The sequence below is a fragment of the Oncorhynchus keta genome, chromosome 37, assembly GCF_023373465.1.
Source record: "Oncorhynchus keta strain PuntledgeMale-10-30-2019 chromosome 37, Oket_V2, whole genome shotgun sequence".
NCBI lineage: Eukaryota > Metazoa > Chordata > Actinopteri > Salmoniformes > Salmonidae > Oncorhynchus > Oncorhynchus keta.
Genome location: NC_068457.1, coordinates 8,876,477 through 8,900,896, shown reverse-complemented (window position 1 = coordinate 8,900,896; position 24,420 = coordinate 8,876,477). Strand labels below are relative to the sequence as shown.

At 42.8% G+C, this 24,420-nt stretch overlaps 1 protein-coding gene across 7 annotated transcripts in view; it reads right to left on the bottom strand.

Annotated features, from left to right (window-relative positions):
* LOC118370153 (B-cell CLL/lymphoma 9 protein-like) overlaps positions 1-24,420 on the bottom strand; it is a 109,853-nt gene that overhangs the window by 30,672 nt on the left and 54,761 nt on the right. For 3 of the 7 annotated variants that reach the window (XM_035754991.2, XM_035754990.2, XM_035754996.2), the window contains exons 1-2: positions 17,806-18,260; positions 13,882-14,087 (exon numbers count right to left, since the gene is read on the bottom strand). The gene's annotated coding sequence lies outside the window, so the exon portion shown is untranslated. Of the gene's footprint in view, positions 1-4,465; positions 4,549-13,881; positions 14,088-17,017; positions 17,715-17,805; positions 18,261-24,420 lie in introns of those variants that run through there. The other 4 variants (XM_052499068.1, XM_052499070.1, XM_052499069.1 and 1 more) reach the window with 3 other exon arrangements.

Genomic DNA, 24,420 nt, shown 5'->3' with positions numbered 1-24,420 from the left:
ATGATGCTGTTCAGTCATGATTCTGTTGGGTCATGAAGGAGCGACACCAATGTCAGATGTAAAACATGCCCGGTTCAGTCATGATGCTGTTCAGTCATGATGGAGCGACGCCCATGTCAGATGTAAAACATGCCCTGTTCAGTCATGATGCTGTTCAGTCATGATGGAGCGACGCCCATGTCAGATGTAAAACATGCCCGGTTCAGTCATGATGCTGTTCAGTCATGATGGAGCAACGCCCATGTCAGATGTAAAACATGCCCTGTTCAGTCATGATGCTGTTCAGTCATGATGCTGTTCAGCCATGATGGAGCGACGCCCATGTCAGATGTAACATGCCCTGTTCAGTCATGATGCTGTTCAGCCATGATGGAGCGACGCCCATGTCAGATGTAAAACATGCCCTGTTCAGTAATGATGGAGCGAAGCCCATATCAGATGTAAAACATGCCCTGTTCAGTCATGATGCTGTTCAGTCATGATGCTGTTCAGCCATGATGGAGCAACGCCCATGTCAGATGTAAAATATTCCATGTTCAGTCATGATGCTGTTCAGTCATGATGCTGTTCAGCCATGATGGAGCGACGCCCATGTCAGATGTAAAATATGCCATGTTCAGTCATGATGCTGTTCAGTCATGATGGAGCGACACCCATGTCAGATGTAAAACATGCCCTGTTCAGTCATGATGCTGTTCAGTCATGATGGAGCGACGCCCATGTCAGATGTAAAACATGCCCTGTTCAGTCATGATGCTGTTCAGTCATGATGCTGTTCGGTCATGATGGAGCGACGCCCATGTCAGATGTAAAACATGCCCTGTTTAGTCATGATGCTGTTCAGTCATGATGCTGTTCAGCCATGATGGAGCGACGCCCATGTCAGATGTAAAACATGCCTTGTTCAGTCATGATGCTGTTCAGTCATGATGGAGCGACGCCCATGTCAGATGTAAAACATGCCCTGTTCAGTCATGATGCTGTTCCATCACGATGGAACGATGCCAGTGTCAGATGATGTAATCCCCACTCTCTCCCACACACACACTGGTGTGGACAAAAGTAGCGTGGCAGTTCAGCGTTCACCTTTCAGCGGGTGAGCTAATCTGCTTACAGTGGCTGTGGGGCCAGGGCCAAAATCTCATCAGCACAGCCCAAGACGATCATCCGGAGCAGGTCAGCCCTAGCGCCAGCACACTCACTTAATTCCTCTAATCTGCACACGGGGTGTGTGTGTGTGTGTGTGTGTGTGTGTGTGTGTGTGTGTGTGTAAGCCTCATCTGCGTGCTTGCGTTTGCTTGCGGTGCATCTGTGTCCAAACAAGCAATCCTTCACCACCAGGAAGTTCAGTATGATGCCAAGGAGTAGCAGCCGACACTAACTTGAAACCAACATGAAAACAACAGTGCACCCAGGCAGGCACACTTCATTAAGCACAGCTCAAGTATGAAAGTATTTGACTATCACTATCTGCTATCCCTGCTTCTGGGTTAAGACATCCTGATTGGCCCCAACACTGCCGGGGTCAGCTCATCACACAGTTAATAGGTCACAATATCTACAGCCAATCATGGTTCTAAGATGATCTACCAACAGCGCCGACTGAACAAAAGGCCCACAAACCAGCAAGACGATCACAGAAATCTATACCAAAGCCATAGCCAAACGTTTCCTAGCGTGCAGGTAAGAAATATCATTTGACGTAAAGAAGAAGGCTGTGTGTAAATACATCCTTCCTTGAAGTCATGGCTGATCTGACACGAGTGGATTGGTGTAAGCTATGAAACCTACGGGGAGGAACGGAGGAAGAAAGGCAGCATCCGAAGAGGGAAGCCGGATCAACACGAATGTCGGCAGTGGGCAACAGGTGGCCGTCCCGTCGCCTCCAACCACAGAACATCGGACGTTATTATCTATTCATCACTTGACGGTCCGGCATGTTGAGTCAGCACTGGCCGCCGACACCAGGCGGGTGATCTACTGCGTGCGCCCGACGTTCCTGTTCGTCTGTATTCACTCTAACAGTATTCAAACCGAGCCAGAGAAACTGAATGACTGTGTATATGAAGAGTGAATTGGGCATTGGGATTTGATCTCAGGAGCGAGAGCGTATCGGTAGAATAGTAATATTGATGAGCAGATGGGGAAATAGAAAAGATTAATGCAGAGGGCTATCAGGCATCCCAGTCACAGGGGTTGCATTACGGCTTGACTGCGGCAGAGCGGAGGGGCAGAGAGGAGGGGTGTCACTGCATCGCTCATACATAATGAGAGGAGCATGATCAGCAGATGTGCCTCCCTCTCAGACTCAACACACACAAACACATATCATTACTGAGATACTCAAGCCGAAACCAGTAAACCGATTGCTGTCCGAGCCCTACAGAAGTCTCAAAAGACACAAACACACAGCTCACTAAACAGATTAAGCTGCTGACAAACCAAAGCCTACATCCCCACTAAACCTATTACCAACAAAAACCCTACAAATACCACTCAACAGACAAGCAGACCCACAAACATTTTACCAACATATCCAGTGGTAGACCTAACCCTGTGCAACACCCTCTGACATGGGGCTGTGACGATACCAGTATCACTGTATTTTGTCCATGGCAAAAACATAAACACGACGCAGATCCAAACTCTTTGGTCCTTTAAAAACCCGCAGAATGTCAAATAGCGTGCTATAGCTTGGGAAATAAATCAAATGTGACTCTGGTTGACAACATGTTTGTTTTCAACATTAGGGCTGTTTTCCGAAATAAGTTAAAACCATGTGTTTTGTTTCCTTGCCACGATACTAACGAGTAGTCCCAGCTCTACTCTGTATTATGGGCCAAATAGTTGACCTGAACTTAGGCCTGAACTTGGCTGGTCCCAGATCGGTTTGTGCCGTTGACGCAAACTGGTGAGGGCCAAAAAAGGAGACTAAAAATGTGCGCAGAAAATCTGTGTAAACAGCAACAAAATGTGTCTATTTTTTAGAGTGGGGTTGTTACAATACCAACGATACATTTGACATTTTAATTTAGCAGACACTCTTATCCAGAGCAACTTATAGTTGTGAGTGCATACACTGTTTATACTTTTTTCTTCTTCTTCTTCATACTACCAGGCCCCCCCAGGGATTCACTATACCAAGCCCCCCCCAGGACGCATGTTCCCTTTCTCTATGCGTTGCACAAAAACCTTTCCTTGATAGTCACACCTCTACTCAATACAACACATTTAATTTAACGTCACACTTTTTACATTATAATAGGAAAGGCTACTGCTGAAAATTGCTGATTTGCTCATATCCAAAGGCCTACCTGTGATTGGGCAGGAGGAATGTAGTACGGGATATAAAAGCATAATGATCTGCATTTTCATATTGGCCTATATGAAACCATTTTTAGCCTACTCTTCAGACAACTTTACACAGTCTACACACACACACACACACCTCACTTACTCCCTCCCTTCTCCCACACACTCTACCCCCCCCCACCACCACACACACCTCACTTACTCCCTCCCTTCTCCCACACACTCTACCCCCCCCCCCACCACCACCACACACACACACACACACACAGAGCTCCCAAAAGTTTGGCAAGAATTGTAGGAATTTTGTTAAGATTTATCTTAGAACCACATTGATTAGACATATGGATCATTTCTTTCGGTAGGCCATCTCGGTTTTTCCTGTGCCATCCAAATTTGTGCATAGCCAAGGTACCATGTTGTTAGCTAGCTATCCAGGTAACATGACTAAACAAGGTTGTTTGTACTCAAATTAAACACTTGCAGCCCGTGAGTAGATCAAAGCGGTCCGCAACATGGTTAATTGAATTATATAAAAACGGCCTGCTTGTCCTTACAGGCGAAATGAAAAGAAACGCTCGCGCTGTGAGCTGTTCCAATATTTAAACAATTGTAACAGACGCCCCACCACTGTCTGCACACCCCAGCTCGCCATCACAGCTAAATAAACATTTTAAACTGATACGCAGAAAGAATGGACGGAGAAAAGTGGCTGAGTAGGCTAATGGCTGGTTAGGAGATGCAGCTGGCTGCTCACAGCTGTCACAGCTGATTTCGGATGAAGTGCTAATTCTGATATGACATTTCTGACATCAGACTCTGAACTCTGTCCTTACAAATATAATACTTAGGGATGAATTCTGTGCTGTCATTAACTTAGAGAGAGAAGGCAGTGACCACACAGGGAGATTTGTTTGCCTCTTTTTTAGCTCTATGGGTGTTAAAACTCCGCGTCTGAGCCCTTTGCCACAATTCTTTTTCCGTTCTTCACGATTAGCGTGGATGACCTACTTTGAGATCAAAACGGGCAAATAAATCGCCTTTAAAAATTGACAAGTTTTCGTCCCTGTCTATGGCAGTGGCTTTCAGAGGCGGTGTGACAGTGAAGTTTAGTCAGACTGGTCTGTTTGTTCTTACAGTCGAAAATAAAACGTACCCACTTCGCTCGCGCTCTGAGCCACTCCAATAAATAAATTAAACAACGGTAACAGAAAACCCATCACGGTCTGCACACAAAAGCTTGCTATCACGCGCAGAAGGAATGGACGGAGAGAAGCGGCTAAATTGGCTAATGGCTGGTTTGGGGGATGTGGCTGGCTGCTCAAAGCTGTCACACCTGATATTGGACGAAGCGTCTGCTATCACGCTCTCAACTCTGATATTCTATTTGTAGGACGCCATCTGTGCCCAGTCGTCATTTCGATATGAGAACATACACCATTATTTAGTGATCACACGGGGAGAAGATCAGTTTGCGCCCCTCTTTTATAACTTGCGCACTTTTCGTCAGACTGACGCCTCGATCACACCAACAGTGCTTTTGGTACACCAGAAGTACATTCATTTCTTTAAAACAATATTTTTTTTCAACTTTGTTTATTGAATTTAACACCAGCATTTACAAAATAATTGCACTTGTAAGTTATTTGGTAGTAATAAAAAACAAATACATTAAAGTCAACAATAGAGCAAAACAGAGTGAGACAAACAAATAAACAACAAAAATGAGAAAAATATATATTTTGATAAATAGAAATCCTCTGCACCCCCTTCTCATGCTCTTTGGATTAAATCCATTTTGAATTGCATAAAGTTGGAAAAATTCAACACACTCAATGGGTCTGTATACAAATTATATGCAATGTGAGCTCCCTTCTTTTCTTATGTTACATGACTACATTTCCCTGCAGTACATTAATTTCCAATGAGACATTATGTTTGCGTTGCAGAGGCAGTTGTAGTACGTTCTGTGTGGCGCATACATTGGATTTATTGAACATATGCATCAAACTGTACCCGTAGACGGCTTGACAGAAATGGTAGTAGAAGCTGAATGTTGAACTTTTGTTGCACACATAACCAGATGATGATACCTTGTACCGTTTTGCGCAAAAACACTGTGTGATAGAGGCATTATACAGTTGAAGTCAGAAGTTTACATACACCTAAACCAAATAACTTGAGTTTAAGTGTTTCACAATTCCTGACATTTAATCCAAGTAAAACCACTTTATTTTAAGAATGTGAAATGTCAGAAAATAGTACAGAGAATTATTAATTTCAGCTTTTATTTCTTTCATCACATTCCCAGTGGGTCAGAAGTTAACATAATCAATTAGTATTTGGTAGCATTGCTTAAAATTGTTTCACTTGGGTCAAACGTTTCTGGCAGCTTCCACAACCTTCCCACAAGAAGTTGAGTGAAATCTGCCACATTCCTCCTGACAGAGCTGGTGTAACAGAGTCAGGTTTGTAGGCCACCTTGCTCATACTTTTTCAGTTCTGCCCACAAATGTTCTATAGGTTGGAGGTCAAGGCTTTGTGATGGCCACTCCAATACCTTGACTTTGTTGTCCTTAAGCCATTTTGCCACAACTTTGGAAGTACTGTATGCTTGGGGTCATTGTCCATTTGGAAGACCCATTTGCGACCAAGCTTCAACTTCCTGACTGATGTCTTGAGATGTTGCTTCAATATATCCACATAATTTTCCTTCTCATGAAGCCATCTATTTTGTGAAGTGCACCAGTCCCTCCTGCAGCAAAGCACTCCCACAACATGTAGCTGCCACCCCCGTGCTTCACAGTTGGGATTGTGTACTTCGGCTTGCAAGCATCCCCCTTTTTCCTCCAAACATAACGATGGTCATTACGGCCAAACAGTTCTATTTTTGTTTCATCAGACCAGAGGACATTTCTCCAAAAAGTACGATCTTTGTCCCCATGTGCAGTTGCAAACCGTAGTCTTGCTTTTTTATGGCAGCTTTGGAGCAGTGGCTTCTTCCTTGCTGAGCGGCCTTTCAGGGTATGTCGATATAGGACTCGTTTTACTGTGGATATAGATACTTTTGTACCTGACTCCTCCAGTATCTTCACATGGTCCTTTGCTGTTGTTCTGGGATTCATTTGCACTTTTTGCACCAAAGTACGTTCATTACTAGGAGACAGAGCGTGTCTCCTTCCTGTGCGGTACGATGGCAGAGTGGTCCCATAGTGTTTATACTTGCGTACTATTGTTTGTACAGATGAATGTGGTATCTTCAGGCGTTTGGAAATTGCTCCCAAGGATGAACCAGACTTGGAGGTCTACAATCTTTTTCTTTTGAATTTCCCATGATGTCAAGCAAAGAGACACCGAGTTTGAATGTAGGCCTTGAAATACATCCACAGGTACACCTCCAATTGACTCAAATTATGTCAATTAGCCAATCAGAAGCTTCTAAAAAGGTATGATATAATTTTCTGGAATTTTCCAAGCTGTTTAAAAGGCACAGTCAACTTAGTGTTTGTAAACTTCTGACCCACTGGAATTGTGATACAGTGAATTATATGTGAAATAATCTGTCTGTAAACAATTGTTGGAAAAATTACTTGTGTGATGCACAAAGTAGATGTCATAACCGACTTGCCAAAACCATAGTTTGTTAACAAGAAATGTGTGGAGTGGTTGAAAAACGAGTTAATGACTCCAACTTAAGTGTAAACTTCCGACTTCAACTGTATGTGGGTCACGTGTCTTGTTCGGAGGTGTTGACTGATTTCATGTCAATGCCAATATGGCTCTAATTCACTAGCTAGCTAACCAACAACTGTAACGACATATTTGAGAGACAAGTGCTCATTGTGTAAATGTGTTCGTTTTCAATAAACATTGGAGACTTAATATAATTTACATGTTTTCAACAAGCTCTGCCAACCCCGTCTGTTTTCCACCAGAGTTGCGCACACGTCGGTTCTGTTGCTAAACAACCAACCAGTCAATAGCAAATAACACCTGATTGGTAATTCATGAAACTGGTCAGTGGTTCTGCATGAATCTCATGTACATGTTCTCATATAACACTGTTCACTCAATAGGCCTATGAAGCCATGAACTACTTGAACAGGTAAGTTCTCGGCTAAGCGGTTAAAAGTACGTACGGCATTTACCACTTGGAGCAGTGGAACAGAGTTTGTGACTCACCAATCTACACAACCCGGGCTCTTTGTCCATGGTCTAACAATGATTTAACGAAATCATTGTATCCTTCCCTTCAACTGCAATGATAAACCGTGACAAGGTCAAATATAAGCTCGTCGAACAGGAATTTCAGTTGTCGTTGTGGAAATTTCAGTTATGTCATTACAGTATTCGTAGTGCAGGAAGTTCAGCTCTGTAATTTCAGAGCAGGAAATATATATATTTTTTAAAACAGGTCAAAGAGAATCTCTGGACCGCATAGAGAAGCCAAGCTTCGTCTAAAAAGCCCTGTTCATTTATCACAAGGCTGATCTACGGCCCCTGGCATTCTCCTCTGCCAGTCTGTGTCCCCCTGCCACCCCTTTTGGAATGGGTTTGTGGGCACAGGCACACGCAGCCAAATGGTTAGCGCATGGGCGGACACAGTGTCAGACCATCAGCCGGTGACGCGAGTGACGCGACAGACACACAGAGCCGGACAACTCACAGTCACAGTGGTGACGAGAGGTTGTGTTTACAATACCGCTGAACAACGCTCGTGTTCCTATCATAACATCCTAGCACCAGGAGCATTTCATCTATGGGTGATGAAAGCCTGTGCCCCCCCCCCATATCAAACTCAAACTGTGTTTAGCTAGAACAAGCACGCTGCAGGAACTGGAGCAGAATCCTTTGCCAGTGAGAGAGAGAGTTCAAAAAGCAGCCCATTTAATGTCCTGGCAGGCCTCAGCTCTTCTTGGCACGCTGGCACCGTGACACAACATGGCCTTGGCATCGGGAGAAGCCATTGGCAATATAGTGCCACTCCAGAACTCATTGCGCTTGGCAAAGCCTCGCCAGTGCATTCATATAGCATAAGGTTACAATGTCTTGCCAATGCTTAACCAGCCATATTATGGTTACAGAGTGAAAAGAAAAAGGAAAATGTGCCTTGTTAGCAGAAGGGATTATTTGGGATAGAAAGGGGGGAATGGAGGAGAGAAATCCTAGAGTTCTCCTCTTTCAGTGGAGGATGCCAAAACGCACCCCTCCCCCACACACCAGTAAAGCGTTCCAAATCAGCGCACCCTACATTTTTCAACTCAGGGAGGGATAAGGTATCAGGAGACCTGGCAACCTTCATACTCGCATCATGAGCTGAAATGAAAAGATTCCACTACAAGGAACTGAGCTAAACTCAGTGGCCACCAGCCAATCAGAGAGAGTGTTTCCATTTTCAGGGGGTGTCACTAGCCAATCACAGAAAGCCATTCCCTCACTGGGGGTACCACTAGCCAATCACAGAAAGTAGGGGTGCAACAATTCACCAAACCAACGGTTCGCTACATATTGCAGTTACTACAGTCCATTTTTATTTACTTAAGTGTTAACACCGAAAAGACTCATCAAAAACAACGCTAAAATAAAGTGCAATATGCATGTGAAGTCAATATGTAAAAACTTGGCTCGGGCATTGTATAGGCCTATGCTATAACATTTCTCTTACAGAGAGAAAAAGTTGCGCAATTTTGTGACTCTCATAACGGGGTCGTGTCTGTAGCGCAGTACTTCTCATCTCCCACTCTGTGGTTAATGTGATGGGCTGTCACTGTTAAGTAGCTCTCTGTAGCCCTGGAGGTCCATCCATCTGTAGTAAGCGCGACATGCCCAACACAACTTTGGCTTGCTTATCTAGAGCAGGTACTACCCAGTTGCTGAAATGAGTGCGAGAGGGAAGTTTGTAACGTGGCTTGAGCACTTTCACGAGGTACTGAAACCCCCCTATTCTCAACCACCGAGAACGGGCACAGCTAAAAAACACCTATCGCTCTTGTAATTTCTTTGGCCAGGTCCGAATCTGCTGCAAAGGGCAGCGCGAATACAGACGGGAGACAAAGTTGCGTTGTTTCCATCTTGCTCCGGTGGTAGGAATACTGGGGTGATTTCGGCATAAATGTTAAGTGTCAACATGTTTGAGGTGTTGGCAGCAACATAAGCCACTCTCGTTGAGCAGTGGCGACATAATGTTGAAGTTTTATCCACAACTCTCTGTCTATCTCCGTTATAATCTAACGGGAAGCCAAAATGTTCCCAAACTAGAGATTTAAACGAGGATGGAGGATCCTCCTGGTTGTGATAGTTCATTTAGAGGTATGTGACAGTACCGGCAAACTCTGAACCACTGCAAAACCCTACAATTTCAGATTACACAGGGAGAGGAGAGAGAGCGAGAGAGACCATATGACAGAGAGAGATAGGCGATAAGAATTCTCATTATGCAGGAGGGAGAAGTAAAAAGAGAACGTTCCATTTCTCCAATGGGGTTTTGAGGAATAGTAACCAACCATGCCAGATTAAGGCCCATTTATTAGAGCCATAGTATGTGGCAGCTGTGGCAGTGACAGATGGCCCTGTGCACTATGGGAGAGTAGCTGGGTCACAGCCAGGTCAGTTGGGCAATGGTGGAAAGGGCAGCAACACCCACACACTGCACATGAGTGGGGGGGAGAGACAGCACTTCACCATGGTCATGTTTATTAGGCTTTAAATAGTAGAAAACCGACTGATACTGGGTTGTACTATCTGGGTTTATCCAATTGATAAATGTTTGAAAACATTTCCCGTTCAAGTGCCCTATGAACATGACCCAACATGGCCTACTCTTATGAAAACATAGGGACCGCTCACATCAGACTCTCCCAAAAGTCTAACACCATCAACAGTATGTGCAGAATGTCACCAATCACAATCAACCAGAACAGAACACCCTCCAATACCTAATCCACACACCTGAGTCAAGCCAAAGTTGCTAGAACTGTGCTCGGAAGAACAATGTTAACAGAAACATTTTAGCCAGTACGGATTTGGTGAGCATTTTAGTGTCACTAATTTACATCACCAACAATAGTGAAATCCAAAATTAAGCATTAGCCTATATGTAGAGCCAGGAGTATGTCATGCCCACGTAACTGGACGAACTGGACATAACTGGTCCGAATTAAAGGACATAACTAGACTAGGGCCGGGCGATATGGCCAAAATATTATATCACCGTATTTAAAAAACATATACATATATATATATACATATACATATACATATACATATATATATATATATATATATATATATATATATATTTTTTTTTTATGGACAGTATTTGATGGTATTTTTAGTTTTTCAGTAATACAAGTTCTACATTTGCTTTATGAGTAGTGAGTGATCCTAGGGTGGTAACACAGACTCGGTGAAATCACTTACAGTCTGACAACACCGCTCGAGGTCAGTTCTATTCATGATGCAGATCGTGCTGCAAGTCCTGCCTCTCCCATCTCATTGGTTTATAGAAGCAGGTACCCACGTGCCATCTCCTCATTGGTTATACCCACGTGGGTGACTGAAAGACGAACGAGGTCAGTGGCGGTAATGCACCTAATTTATGAAAGTTGCCAATTGCAATATAAGAAATCAAATCAAAGTTTATTTGTCACGTGCACAGAATACAACAGGTGTAGTAGACCTTACAGTGAAATTCTTACTTACAGGCTCTAACCAATAGTGCAAAAAAGGTGTTCGGTGAACAATAGGTAAGTAAAGAAATAAAACAGTAAAATGACAGGCTATATACAGTAGCGAGGCTATAAAAGTAGCGAGGCTACATACAGACACCGGCTAGTCAGGCTGATTGAGGTAGTATGTACATGTAGATACGGTTATTAAAGTGACTAGGCATTATGATAAACTGAGAGTAGCAGCAGCGTAAAATGAGGGGTTGGGGGGGGCACATAATGCAAATAGTCTGGGTAGACATTTGATTACCTGTTCAGGAGTCTTATGGCCTGGGGGTAAAAACTGTTGAGAAGCCTTTTTGTCCTAGACTTGGCACTCCGGTACCGCTTGCCATGCGGTAGTAGAGCGAACAGTCTATGACTGGGGTGGCTGGGGTCTTTGACAATTTTTAGGGCCTTCCTCTGATATCGACTAGTATAGGAGGTCCTGGATGGCAGGCAGCTTAGCACCAATGATGTACTGGGCCGTATGCACTACCCTCTGTAGTGCCTTGCGGTCAGAGGGCGAGTAATTGCCTTACCAGGCAGTGATGCAACCATGCTCTCGATGTTGCAGCTGTAGAACCTTTTGACGATCTCAGAACCCATGCCAAATCTTTTTAGTTTCGTGAGGGGAAATAGGCTTTGTCGTGCCCTCTTCATGACTGTCTTGGTGTATTTCGATCATTCTGGTTTGTTGTTGATGTGGACACCAAGGAATTTGAAGCTCTCAACCTGCTCCAATACAGCCCCATCGATGAGAATGGGGACGTGCTCGGTGCTCCTTTTCCTGTAGTCCACAATCATCTCCTTAGTCTTGGTTACGTTGAGGGATAGGTTCTTATTCTGGCACCCCCCGGCCAGGTCTTTTTTTTGTTTGTATTTACAGATAGCCAGGGGCACACTCCGACATAATTTACAAACAAAACATTTGTGTTTAGTGAGTCCTCCAGATCAGAGGCAGTAGATGACCAGGGATGTTCTCTTGACAAGTGTGTGAATTGGACCATTTTCCTGTCCTGCTAAGCATTAAAAATGTAACGAGTACTTTTAGGTGTCAGGGAAAATGCACGGAGTAAAAAGTACAGTATTTTCTTTAGGAATGTAGTGAAGTAAAAGTAGTCAAAAATAAAAATAGTTAAGTACAGATACAAAAAACAACAACATACATAGTACTTTAAAGTATTTTTACACCACTCCTCAATTGAGAAAATGTCCACACTGCCACGTAGGGTTGCACGATATGGACAAATCATCTAGGACTTATTTTTAACCAAATGTTGCAATTGCAATTTGACTTTCCAATAAGAGAAAAAACTTGTTGGAATCATGGAAACAGAATGACTATTTTAATTCTATAGTTAGAATATAATAGTGGGAACTTTGAATCCAGTGTTGTTTGAGATGACAACAAATTAAAATGCCAGGGAGGGGTTATTGTGACAGTAGGAACTAAAGTGTCGATAAACGTTTCCTAGGGGACCTTATAAGCTTTGGCTACATTGCATGTTCTCTCTTACCTACATCATGTAGCCAACATATTCCTGCTTTGCATATTCCTCTTTGATTTAGAAGATACTGTTGCACAAACATGCTGATTTAGGTCTACACCATCACTGGTATTAGCTAGCTACGTATGCTCTTACTCAGTACATTTATTAGCTAGCTATTAGCATTTACGGCTAACAAGATTTAGGGCAACCTGCTAAGAAAAGACAAACTAGCTGTTTGCTGATGTAAGAAACACAAACCTTTAGTGTCATTATAGAACGCTAGTGGATTTATATTAAGAAGCAAAGTGAAAACAGCATTGTCATCATCAACATTGTTGCATGTGCTGCATTGACCATGCAGACTGAACGCAAGTGTCTCGTGGTTGAGGAACATCAAATGCGCTCCTTGAGTGACGGGGGGCATGGCTAGGTATGTGTTGCGGAGAGAAATGACTCAAGTAGCAAAGTAAACTATAAAAATTGACATTACACATGGCGTTTCACATTTAACAAACCAAAACATTCAAATACTGGTATAGAAGGTAAAGTAAAAACCCAAACCGGTCCCTGCTTCAATACCGGTATATCATAAAATATGGTGTACCGCCCAGCCATGGAGACAGCGCACGCTTCACAGTCTCCAATACATATGCGCGCACACACACACACCATTTCCTGTCTGTCAGCCTCTGTGCTCCTACATCTGAGGCCTTTAGTGGGTGTGTAGGTCACGGAATGTGATTACAGGATGGTATGCTGGGCTGTTTCATGCCATTTGCATGTGCCCGCCCTCAGCTCTGCCCAGCCTGGCGTCACACATGGTGTGTGTGTGTGTGTGTGTGTGTGTGTGTGTGTGTGTGTGTGTGTGTGTGTGTGTGTGTGTGTGTGTGTGTAGGCAGGGCCTGAGATAAGCCCTGCAACACAGCATACCGTTCCATAAACAGGGTGCCCTGTCCTCTGCCCAGGGCCTGAACCCATGCGCCCCAGGGCCTGAACCCATGCGCCCCCACATCTGAGATTTGTGGAGTCAACGATCACGTCAAGATGTCCCTGTTACTGCTCTTTGAGTTATTTAAGTTTAGACTCTTAGATCCCATGCACAATAAGAAAAACACATCTTAAGCAGTCAGATGTCATGGGAAGAGTCGATATCTGTGAATACGTTGTCATACAAAAATAATAAAACGTTTGCTTAACCATATTGTAGTCCGTAAAACGTGTTGTCCCTAACATTCCTAATGCTTGAATATAATTGACACATTCGCCAACAAGCACAAAAACATTTACACATATCACATGCCTGTAATACCCAAACCACAACAGTGACAAAGTAACATGGCGGCTACACACGTGTGTGAGTTTGATGTTCTTACCTTAAAATGACCCCAGGTCTCAGAGACCCCGGCTACTCCTCATGAGGAGAGCCTATCCCTGGGTTCCCTTTGTCGTGCCCTTTGACCTTGGTCTGGCAGATAAAGCAAGCTGACCGGCTTAGCGTCGGCCCGGAGTCACAACTGTCACAGAGCCTCAAATCCCGGCACTCCCTCTCAGCAGAAGATCACAGTACCCATTCACAAACCTGGAGAGTGGAAAAAAAGACAACCATCAGTATTCAGGGTCTTTAAAACACCCAGAATATCAGATTGAAATAGAACAAATCCAGTTGACACAATCCCCTATTCCATCTGAGTGACAATCATTTCTGTTCTACGCAATACATTCTCTCTCCGAACATTCCGTGACATTACATCCTCCTCAACAGACCTCAGATCTCCAAAGACCTAAATACAATTTTGGTTGAGGAACACGATTATCAACGGACCACACACGTTTACATATCATTCATAAACTGAGCAAAAACAGAAACGTCCCTTTTTCAGGACCCTGTTCTTCAAAGATAATTCGTAAAAATCCAAATAGCTTCACAGATCTTCATTGTAAAGGGTTTAAACACTGTCTCCCATGCTTGTTCAATGAACAATTAATGAACATGTACTCGTGGAACGGTCGTTAAGACACTAACAGCTTACAGACGGTAGGCAATTAAGGTCACAGTTATGAGAATTTAGAACACTAAATAGGCCTTTCTACTAAAACCACCAAAAGAAAGATGCCCAGGGTCCTTGCTCATCTGCATGAACGATGTGGCCAGGGCAATAACTCTCCGTACTGTGAGATGCCTAAGACAGCGCTACAGGGAGACAGGACGGACAGTGGAGAGAGAAAGGCTGGACTGAGGGCTTGTAGGCCTGTTATAAGGCAGGTCCTCACCAAACAACACGGGCAACAATGTCACCTATGGGCACAAACCCACCGTCGCTGGACCAGACAGGACTGGCAAAAAGTGCTCTTCACTGACGAGTTGCGGTTTTGTCTCACCAGGGGTGATGGTCGGATTCGCATTTATCGTCGATGGAATGAGCGTGACACCGAGCCCTGTACTCTGGAGCGGGTTCGATTTGGAGGTGGAGGGTCCTTTATGGTCTGGGGCGGTGTGTCACAGCATCATCGGACTGAGCCTGTTGTCATTGCAGGCAATCAACGCTGTGCGGTACAGGGAAGACATCCTCCTCCCTCATGTGGTACCCTTCCTGCAGGCTCATCCCGACATGACCCTCCAGCATGACAATGCCACCAGCCATACTGATCATTCTGTGTGTGATTTCCTGCAAGACATGAATGTCAGTGTTCTGCCATGGCCAGTGAAGAGCCCGGATCCCATTAAGCACGTCTGGGACCTGTTGGATCAGAGGGTGAGGGATAGGGCCATTCCCCCCCAGAAATGTCCAGGAACTTGCAGGTGCCTTGGTAGAAGAGTGGGGTAACATCTCACAGCAAGAAATGGCAAATCTGGTGCAGTCCATGAGGAGGAGATGCACTGCAGTACTTATTGCAGCTTGTGACCACACTAGATACTGAGTGTTACTTTTGATTTTGACCCCCCCCTCCCCCCCTTTGTTCAGGGACACATTATTCCATTTCTGTTAGTCACATGTCTGTGGAACTTGTTCAGTTTGTCTCAGTTGTTCAATCTTATGTTCATACAAATATTTACACATGTTAAGTTTGCTGAAAATAAACTCAGTTGACAGTGAGAGGACGTTTCTTTTTTGATGAGTTTATCAAGCCACTTTTAAAAAAAGGCACAATCGATACATTCAATGTGTGGTTGAAAAGCAGTGTGACTTTTTAGAGGTTTCTTGGCAATGTCTTCAAGAGGAATAATTCAAATAGGAATACAATAGGAAGAGGCAGACACAGTCGGTCCCAAATCAAACATGTTTGTTCGATTTTTATTTTAGATTGTGTTTCTTCTTTCTCTGGCTGCAACAGAGGCCATGCAATTTAGCAATTACACATTTAACATTAAGATGCATAAGGGAAAGATATATACAAAACTTGTATGATGTGTACATGATACATCCCACATATACCAAGCCAATACATAAAACCATCACATGTACAAAGGCAATGGAACCACGTGGCAGATTCTACCCACAGTGCAAAAGGAAGATAGCAGACAACCTACATGTTAAGTGCATATCCACAGCATTTGTGAAGCACGTCAGCTTTGACATTAGGTTAGATGCCCAGGTTTAAGTCACTGCACAGCAGTAAAACTATGGGACAGCTAGGATGAAATAACAATTGATCCAAAAGGACAACTTGGAAATAGCGTTACCCTAGCCTGGTATGCATAAACTTTAAGGACGTAATTATCATCTTAAACCTTGGATGCATAGTTGAAACAATGGCAACGCAGCCACCCCACCTGTTTTGGCAAAACGCTGAGATTGGCCTGGAGAAATGTAACCACTATCAAATTCAGACAGAGATATGAATGAACCCCTGACCATGATATCAAAATGACAGTTTTAACCATGTTGAGGCTATACAGTGTTTGTTTACATTTAGGTCATTGTCACGAACATTGGCATAAAAAAAATTGTTTGGGTTCTGATGGGGTAAAACACTTGAACTAAGCTCATGAGGCATTTCTAAGTTATATTCTTCAAGAATCAATTGGTATATAGAATTAATTTATAAGTCCAAAAATGGATGGAACAACTAAGGATTCTAGCTGTACTGCAGCCAAAGTATTTTCCATGCTGACAAAAATAAATGTTATACGGCTTCATCAGCTCTTCTGACCATGGCATCATTCACATCTACTATATGAATAGTCTACACCACCAAAATAACCTTTTGGCAAATATTGATTCTGCCCAAACAGTCGTGAGCAGAGTGAATAGGCCAAGGTTTTGGTTATCTAACTAACCTACCATTCAAGCAGGAACCACAACCAGGTGGACACAGGACATGACGCAGTATTCTCTATGGGTAGAACAAGTAAACAGACAGTCTTTGCTCAAGAAACAAAACGGGCTAGTTACACAGCATAAATACCATCTATATAACTACAAAGGGGTGGTGATGCAAGTTTCCAACTAACTGACACAACACCTATTATGAATAATATAAAACGTATGATTCAACATTTTCCAGTACCTCCAATCCAGTGTTGACATATGCAAAAGAGTGTGGGCTACATTCATTTCAGAATATGTTGCAGACGTCCCATTCCATATTGAGTCGGATACCATGAATGGGAAAATTACTGTACCCTCTCGTAGCTTTGTTTTTTTTGTTGGCCAGACAGTTACAAACCATCTCCTTTCACGCTCGCCTTTAATAACAAGCGGATAAAAACCATGAGCCACTGCAACACGAAAGGTAACGATAGATTTAGCGTATTCGACCACGGCTGTTCAAACCTTCCACTGGAAACCGTCGGGTTGGTCACAGAATTGGACAAAAAGCTTCAGGCCAAGTCGGCGAATCACGATCACATTTGCAGGATGTGTTGCTTACTGCCTTGCAATGGTTTCACCACGCATAGACCTGGATAAGTGCAGTAATTTAAGTTTTCTATGTGAAACCGAAAGTCAGAATTGATTAGTATTAGTGGGGAAAGTAAGTAACCCCCCCACAAATCGATTCATTGCGAAAATAGAAAGTAGCAGCATGTGTGCTGCAATGGACAAATACCCATCTACACAAATTAATAGGACAAAACTAGCACCAGGGACAACTTTGAAGCGATATATTGAAATAGCAAATTGAAGAATGTTTAAAGGTGTAACGTTAACTTCAGAGAATACGGGTCTGACTTCCCAACGGAGCAAGGCCAAGTATGTTTACAGCTGAAAGGGCATGGGATAAAACTTATTTTTTTTAAAGATATATAGCTTGGTTAGGTAGAGTAACGTTAGATGCAAAGGGAAACCCTCCCTTACCCATTGTGTCTGACACAATATCCTTCATTGTTGAACACGATATCACATATGTATACAGAGCTCCACGAGTCCCATCTTTCTTCGTTGAGGACAAATGATTCCATACACAAATAGACTTGCACCAATAATTATCCTCGTGTAAAGTAAACCATTTTCATAAAAAGAGGTTAGGCCTACGCGAAAGACGAGGTTAAACTGTTATTTTCCAACGATTAAACCAGAGCAGTAGAATAGTTCCAGATTTTGCATGAATAAATCTCCGCTCCTGACTAGTATACTCCAAGCGATAACAAGGGCTTCTCCAAGACGTTCCAAACTTGTGCAGCTTTTTTTCTCTCTCCCTCTCTCAAAGGAGTTGTTCCTGTTTCGCCAAAGCTTGGGGGAGGGGTGTTTGTCAAAGCAAGCTGAAAACCCCAGCCAGTTTAGAACACAGACCAAACTCACAGAGAAGTGAGAGCGAAGTCAATCCGTTATAGCCTACTAGGAACGACAGGGTAAAGGTGATAATGGACTAACCGATTGCAAGACTTGGATAACCATACAATATCCTATGCATTTTGGGAAATTAAAATGTTTGCCTATTAGGCCTGACAGTAAATAGCAGTAGTGTAAAAAATAATAATACTTTGAAGTATTTTTACACCACTTAAGTTGTTTTTGGTGTATCTGTACTTACAACTATTTCTTACAACTTTTACTTCACGTCATTCCTAAATATGTATATTTTACTCAATACATTTTTCCTGACACCAAAAGTACTCCTTACATGTTGAATGCTTAGCAAGGACAGGAAAATGGTCCAATAGAGCCCCACAGTGGAGGTGTCATAATACCCATAAAACCTAGCTGTCAAACAGGGAAATGGTTCCAATAATTTGTCCACCATTCATTTTTTCCCATAGGGGATTTTAGAGGAAAAAAGGGTCTGTTTGTGTAGGCTTACCCAGGAAGGATGTTTCAACAACCATGTAAATCTCTCTCGGACAAGGTGACTTTTATCAATATGCTCGGCTCTATTTACTCTTAGATTAAAAAATGCTAATTATGATCAAAGTAGACATCGTGCAAAACTACAAATCCCTGCAAGCTCCTGCACGTCACATCTCGCTGACACCTTTGCAAACAGGTATTGTATCGATGTGAAACTTGCACAAGACAGTTCACAGAATTGTCCATTTAAAGAAATGTATTAATTACTAGAGTTAGTTAACATTAGATAGTTAACCCAGAGATGTTTACCTTTGCCTCGATTCGGCAGTCTCATTTAGATCATCATGGCATTTGTAGTTCTTTATGATAGCCACATTTGCAGCTAATTAGCATTTTACATTTTGTGGGTAAATACAGGTGAATAGTCACCTTGTCCTAGAGAGATTTACACGGTTATCAAAACATCACACAATGGTAAGCCTATGCGAAGTACAGCCCTTATTTTAAGTTTCTAAAATCCCCCATGGGAAAAATGAATGGTGGAAAAACTACTAGAACCCTTTCCTTGTTTGACCGCTAGGTTTAATAGGTGTTATGACTCATACTGTGATACTCTATACATGCGCATATCTCTGGTCTGCCTCTGATCTGGTGGACTCACTAAACACACATGCTTAATTTGTAAATGATGTCTGCTCCAGCCTCTCCAATCTAATGTGTGTGTGTGTGTGTGTGTGTGTGTGTGTGTGTGTGTGTGTGTGTGTGTGTGTGTATATCAGGGGGTTGGATGAAAGCAGAAGACACATTTCCACCTCGTGTGGACTAATGAAGTATACTTCTTGTCTTGTTTCCTCTGCTACCCCCACTTTGAAAGAATAGCTTAACCTACATTCTTAATCAGATTCTAGGTCAAGTCGATGTGCCATACTGTATGTGAGCTGTTAGATCAATTGTAGTTGAAAGAGCTGCCCCCCCCGCGCATGCCTGCACAGGAGACGGTAGTAAATGAAAAAGCAGACACTTTCCTATAGCCTGACATCTTTTTAGATGTCCTCAACGGTTTGAACATCAAAGGTGTCGGTGTGTTCTCTTCAAACTGCACCTGGCTAGTCCACCACCTCGACCCTTGATTCCCTCCACCCTTACACTTATCCACTTGTTCTTCTTTGAGCAGGTTTAGTTTTATGTGGGTCTACCTGGCACCTACTTTGCCCCTCCCCATAGGTTATATATTGGTTTAGGTAAGAGTCTGTTAAATGACAAGAAGTGAATGTGAAAGTATGTCAGTCATCTGTCTATCTAACTGTCTGTGTCTGTCTTTATCAAATGTAGTAGACTGGAGACATGAACAGTCAACCTGGACAGATTCATATGATGGATCACTTAAACCCCTGGCATCTCAAGATGCCAGTAATAGCCAACCTAGATATAACAAAGTAAATGGAAATCTTGGGCACTCCAATTAGTATAATATGTTAAGTTTCGTATGGTATGTATTAATTGGTGGATGTCCATCTTCCATTTCGTGTCTTATCTTACAAATTACGATTTGTATTATATGTTACGAATTTCAATTCGTACAATATTTTAGGAATTGCAATTCTTACTATGTTATGAATTTGCGAAAATGTATGATATGTTACGAATTCCAATTTGAAGTAGCTAACGTTAGCTAGGTGGTTAATGTTAGCTAGGCTAGGGGTTAAGTGTTAAGATAAGGACTTAGGTTAAAGGGTTAGGGGAAGGGTTAGCTAGCATGTTAAGTAGTTGCAAAATGCTTAAGTTATCCATGATGAGATTCAAACGTGCAACCTTTGGGTTGCTAGACATTCACGTTATACGCCCACCCATCTACCCTGACCAACCCTCATACTTTTGATTTTGCCTTTAGTAACATTCTGTCCTATGTAGCCATACCAATTTGATTATCCCGGCTTTTCATTTACTATGTTACGTCTAGTCTATGAGACCAGGCTGTACTAGCAGCCAGTACAGATAGCAGTTTTCGTCTTTTGTCACATTTGGGTTTCCCTGTGTCCCTTACTGAGGACATGCTATGGGCTGAACTCTATAGTATCCTCTGACCGTACTAGTCGGATCCCCTCAGATGTGGGGTACAACACACTCACAAATGTCAGAGATACCAATTGCAATTTTTCACAGTCACTTGCCTCTCTTAAAACTCTCTCTTAAACCTCTCCTTCAAATAGCTGAGCAAGAGTGATGAACATGCAATAGGGATTCTTTGTGTCAACACAATAGAACAGACACTAGGCACATGTTTATCTATTCTATTTACACAAGAAGATATAGTTCTTTATATTGGTTAGAAATAGCAGCGAATGATCAGAGAGACCTATCGGCACATAGCTGTTTCTTGATTCGATATGGAGACAAAAGACAGGGAATGTTAGAAGGAGGAGAGGAAGCACTAGATTTTTGTCTGTTGTTCGTTCTGATGCATACTAAGCGTGCAACGGGGGGCGCAGACTCAAGGGATTAAAAGCATTTGTCTGCCATCTAATCCTCTGCTTGAACCCACAGCACCACCACTACGCACCCTACAGACTCCCGGGATCCCAGAAAGAGCAGAGAGAGAGAGACAGAAAGAGAGACAGAAAGAGAGAGAGACAGGGGGAGAGACAGAGAGAGCAGAGAGAGAGAGACAGAGAGTGAAACAAAAGAGAGAGAGACAGGGGGAGAGACAGAAAGAGAGAGAGAAATAGGGTGAGACAGAGAGTGAGACAGAGACAGAGACAGAGAGACAGAGAGACAGAGAGACAGAGAGACAGAGAGAGAGAGAGAGAGAGAGAGAGAGAGAGAGAGAGAGAAAACAACAACATTCTAAGTGAGTACTCCATTCTGGGGGAAAACAATTCCCTTAGAAGTTCCATGGCAATTGCTTTTACCGTTTTACTCTGTCGATTCGTGTGCCTCTTAGATAACAAGGGGGAGAAAAAGAAGGCAATCCTTTTTCCCCTTTGGGAGTGATATGAAAGATCGTCCCCTGCTGATAAAATGTCTGTTCCTCTATACCCCCAGAGAGTACATGACAGACATGTTTCAGACATATACCATTTACTATATGGGCGAAAACAGAGACAGTTGTCAATGTTTGCATACTTTTATATATAATATGGTGCCTGACATCCCCAGTGTTACAGGGTTGTGTTCAGCAGGATACACCGTGGCAAATGTTTTGCAAAGGAAAAAAAACATTTTTCTTATTAGAAGAAGTCTAGGTAATCCCTCCCTGTTTCAGTCTGTTATCTTCCAATTAATGCCTAACGAACACGGCCCTGTTGTGTCTCCACAGAGTTAAAGGTTTGCGCAACACAGTGAGTAAAAACATCAGTTACACACGTTTTTCATGTTTAACACCCCAGCAAGAGGTGACATCTGGTAGCACGGAAAGCAAAAAACAAATCCTGATCACAATGAGGCATGGGCTTTATTTCTATCCTGCTATCTTGTGTTCCAGGTCTAAGCTGACACTAAGTGAATGTATGTCATTGCCAGTTAATAAAGAGACCAACATATGTGGCTGCTTAGAACAGTGCAATATAGTCAAACAGAGGGATTTAGTGGTGCCGCTCATCCATAAAGAGGTATGTGTTTGTGATCTATATACAGTACCAGTCAAAAGTTTGGACACACCTACTCATTCAAGGGTTTTTCTTTATTTGTACTATTTTCTACATTGTATAATGATAGTGAAGACATCAAAACTATTAAATAACACATATGAAATCATGTAGTGATCTATAATTTTGATTGTTCAAAGTAGCCACCCTTTGCCTTAATGATAGCTTTGCACAGTCTTGGTATTCTCTCAACCAGCTTGACCTGGAATGCTTTTCCAACCGTTTTAAAGGAGTTCCCACATATGCTGAATACTTATTGGCTGCTTTTCCTTCTCTCTGCAATCCAACTCATCTCAAACTATCTCAATTGGGTTGAGGTCGGGTTATTGTGGAGGCCAGGTCATCTGATGCAGCACTCATCACACTCCTTGGTCAAATAGCCCTTACACAGCCTGGAGGTGTGCTTTGGGTCATTGTCCTGTTGGAAAATCAAATGATAGTCTCACTAAGTGCAAACCAGACGGGATGGGGTATCACTGCAGAATGCTGTGGTAGCCATGCTGGTTAAGTCTGCCTTGAATTCTAAATAAATCACTGACAGTGTCACCAGAAAAGTACCCCCACGCCATCACAGCTCCTCCATGCTTCACTGTGGGATCCACACATGCGAAGATTATCCGTTCACCTACTCTGCATCTCACAAAGACACGGCGGTTGGAACCAAAAATCTCAAATTTGGACTGATCAGACCAAAGGACAGATTTCCACTTGTCTAATGTCCATTACTTGTGTTTCTTGGCCCAAGCAAGTCTCTTATTATTATTGGTGTCCTTTAGTAGTGTTTTTTTGCAGCAATTCGACCATTAAGGCCTGATTCACGCAGTCTCCTCTGAACAGTTGTGAACTCTGTGAAGCATTTATTTGGGCTGCAATTTCTGAGGCTGGTAACTCTAATGAACTTACCCTCTGCAGCAGAGGTAACTCTGGGTCATTCTTTCCTGTGGTGGTCCTCATGAGAGCCAGTTTAATCATATCGCTTGATGGTTTTTGCGACTGCACTTGAAGAAACGTTCAAAGTTCTTGAAATTTTCCTTATTGACTGACCTTCATGTCTTAAAGTAATGATGGACTGTCGTTTCTCTTTGCTCATTTGAGCTGTTCTTGCCATAATATGGACTTAGTCTTTTACCAAATAGGGCTATCTTCTGTATACCACCCCTACCTTGTCACAACACAACTGATTGGCTTAAACGTATTAAGAAGGAAATAAATTCCACACATTAACTTTTAACAAGGCATGCCTGTTAATTGAAATGCATTCCAGGTCACTACCTCATGAAGCTGGTTGACAGAATGCCAGGAGTGTGCAAAGCTGTCATCAAGGCAAAGGGTGGCTACTTTGAAGAATCTAAAATATATTTGGATTTGATTTGTTGAACACTTTTTTGGTAACTACATGATTCCATATGTGTTATTTCATAGTTTTGATGTATTTCGTATTATTCTACAATGTACAAAATAGTCTAAATAAAAACTTGGAATGAGTAGGTGTGTCCAAACGACTGTTACCGTAGGAGGGATCATGTCCCAGTCACGCCCTTTGTTGGTGTGCTAGTGTAACAGTATAGCTTCCGTCCCTCTCCTCGCCCCTACCTGGGCTCGAACCAGGGAACCCCTGCACACATCGACAACAGCCACCCTCAAAGCATCGTTACCCATCGCTCCACAAAAGCCACGGGAAGCAACTACTTCAAGTTCTGAGAGCGAGTGAAGTCAACGATTGAAACGCTATTAGCGCACACCACTGCTAACTAGCTAGCCATTTCACATCGGTTACACTAGTATGTCAGCTCTCCCACTTGTGTATCCAGGAAGATACAAGTGGTGTATTTCTTATAGTAGCCCTACCAGAAAACAACAGTGGTGAGGGATGAACTAGAACATCACCAGGGCGCCAATATTATGGTTGCATTTGCTGACCAGTTTCATTTTTTTTTTTTATATATATTTTTTCTTCTTTCACATTTATTTGTGACCCTATGGCCGACACTGTTAACTTATTGTTCTACTATACGTCAAGTAGATGACCTTGCGGTGCACA